The 2,511-nt window shown below is 44.2% G+C and overlaps 1 pseudogene; it reads right to left on the minus strand.

Moving 5' to 3' along the window:
- Window positions 1-392: 392 nt before the first annotated feature.
- Window positions 393-1,160, minus strand: LOC144120212 (very long chain fatty acid elongase 1 pseudogene; annotated as a pseudogene).
- Window positions 1,161-2,511: the final 1,351 nt, after the last annotated feature.

The raw sequence follows: 2,511 nt of genomic DNA on the forward strand, positions 1-2,511 counted from the left end.
AAGCCACATGAAAAACATTACTTGCCCGTCTTCGGACACAAAAGCGTTTGTAGTTGTCCTAGTAATGCACAAAAAAATATAACACAAAATAGAAACAATGAGGCGCATATATATATATATATATATATATATATATATATATATATATATATATATATATATATATATATATATATATATATATATATATATATATATATATATATATATATATATATATATATATATATATATATATATATATATATATATATATATATATTCATGGAACCATGACGTTTTACGGGGTGGCATAGCGTTTCTGAAGGAAAGCAGCAGGAGGAAAAAGGGAGAGGGAACCTAGGTGGCACGTCCATCAAGGCGCTAACTCTTGGCCGGAGTGACACAGTAGCTCAGTCAGCTTCTTTTCCGAGTAGGTACTTGCGGTAGTAGAAGTGAGAGAACAGCACAGCGAACACTCCCATCTCAATGACAATGAGGTAGGCCATGCCGCGCGGGAAGCCACAGTCGTAGAAGAGCGGAATCCCACCGTGTACCATGAGCACCGTGAATTGGACAATCTGGAGCAGCGTTACGTACTTCTTCCACCAGAGTTTAGGCCTCACTGAGGGCCCAAGCGCGGCGAGTCCGTAGTAGGTGTACATGGCCGCATGAACGACGGCGTTGAGGATGGGGAAACTGAATGACTGGCCCGTAATTCCGTTGTTTATGTCGAACCAGACGGTGAAAAGCGCCGCAGTGTGATGGAGCAGGTGGAGAAAGCTGACGTGGTCTTCCTTCTTGAGTAACACGAAAAAAACAGTGTCCAGCAGCTCAGAAATCTTCAGCAGCATGTAGAGCCATCCTTGGTAGAGCACTGGAATCGCGTCATGCGTGGGATCAGTGCCCTGGCAGAAGAGTCTGTATCGCGGCATTTTGTTTGCATCACGTAGGTAGGTAACCTGTAGCATGACGCAGAAAAAGTACACACTGAGAATCACCATGATTACGTCGTACACTGCCACGAACGGGCGGATGGGGAATGGTTTGCGCTTCTTCATGAGCGCAGGGCCAAGTCGCAACGAGAAGTAAAGGTAGCTTGCTATGATGCAGACGACGAGTGCAGGAGATCCCATCAAAGGCCAGTCCCGCACCCGAGGGTCACCGCCTGATAGCAGCATATTGAGCTTGGAGGGCTGCTGTAGCACGCAAACGCTCTTGTAATACTTCTTGCGCACGTTTGTAGTGCGAACTCGCGTGGTCGATGTCAGAAAGCTCACTACGAGGAGTTACAACATTCTTGCAGCGCAGAGAAGAATCCTGATGTTGCTCGCGAAGCGGCACTATAGCACTATGAAGGCGTGCGCTCATGTAGAGTGAAAAGAAAAGCTCTTGCCTTGGATAATATGTTCTCGCCGTTTTTCAAGCGAACGCTCCGGTTGGTAGCTCCGCCGCTGTCTCCTAGCAAGACCCACAGCGCTTGCGCCAGATCTCATCATCTACGCAGTCGCTTCAGCGAGCTATCCAATAAATGTTCAGTATTATATTCGTGCTCTTATATTGTGTTGTTTTCTAACAAGCGTTCTTGGCAGTGTGCCAAAAAAAGAAAAAAACAGGTGTTATTTCACTATCCTCACGCCACCGCAGGTTAATGTACTCTGTGCCGTAATACATTTATGGCTCGGGCTTCATTTTTTCCTTTACGTCAAGAACAGCTTACGAGCACAAATTGTTTTAAATGAATCCAGTGGGGGCGAGGGTCGTCACATGTTTCATATGAAATAAATCTTGCCACTCCAATTATCAGCGCTCTCCGAGCAACTAAATAAATATGACAGAAAACATCAACGTGATTTTTGTGCTGAACAACTTCGAACTTATGATACCTTCCATTTTAAAAAACACCTGTATTTTCTAGCAGTGCAAAATGCGACCACGCTCTAAGACTAACGTGCCCTGAACGCATTCATTACTAGGGATATCTCACTGGCTTGCTTAGTTTTCTATTTGTTTAGATTTTTCTGTTCGCACTGGAAAATCCTGTGGTGTTCTAATGAATATCCTGGCTGCGAATCAAGCCGTTTTCTGTGCACGAAAGGTGTTACGTATATTGTTACAGAATATCAGCTCAAATTAATTGCTTCGTTCGGTGGTAACATGGCCTGGAGCGAATCTGTTCCCAGCAGCCTCAACTAGCCCAGTTTATCAGCATTACTGGCACGCCTACCTTTGCTGGAAAGCTGAAAAGGTCATTACCGCGCGCGTAATGTGTTACTTGGGCAACAAAATTATATAAACGAAGTTGTAAGCCTCCACCAGAACGGAAGTTTCTGCGCTTGACTGGGTGCCAAAGCAGTTCTAGCACACCGGTGCACTAAGAATTATTATGAACAAATCAAAAGTAATGTTCAGCAAAAGGAAAGCACGGATAGCTAAATACGTTGAGTGTAGTCTAAAACTGGAGCCACTTTGCAGCGGTAAATACACGAGGTTATGCAAACATGGTTTAAACCAGCATTGGACTTCTATTGA

This window comes from Amblyomma americanum, chromosome 2 (genome assembly GCF_052857255.1).
Source record: "Amblyomma americanum isolate KBUSLIRL-KWMA chromosome 2, ASM5285725v1, whole genome shotgun sequence".
NCBI classification, from domain to species: domain Eukaryota; kingdom Metazoa; phylum Arthropoda; class Arachnida; order Ixodida; family Ixodidae; genus Amblyomma; species Amblyomma americanum.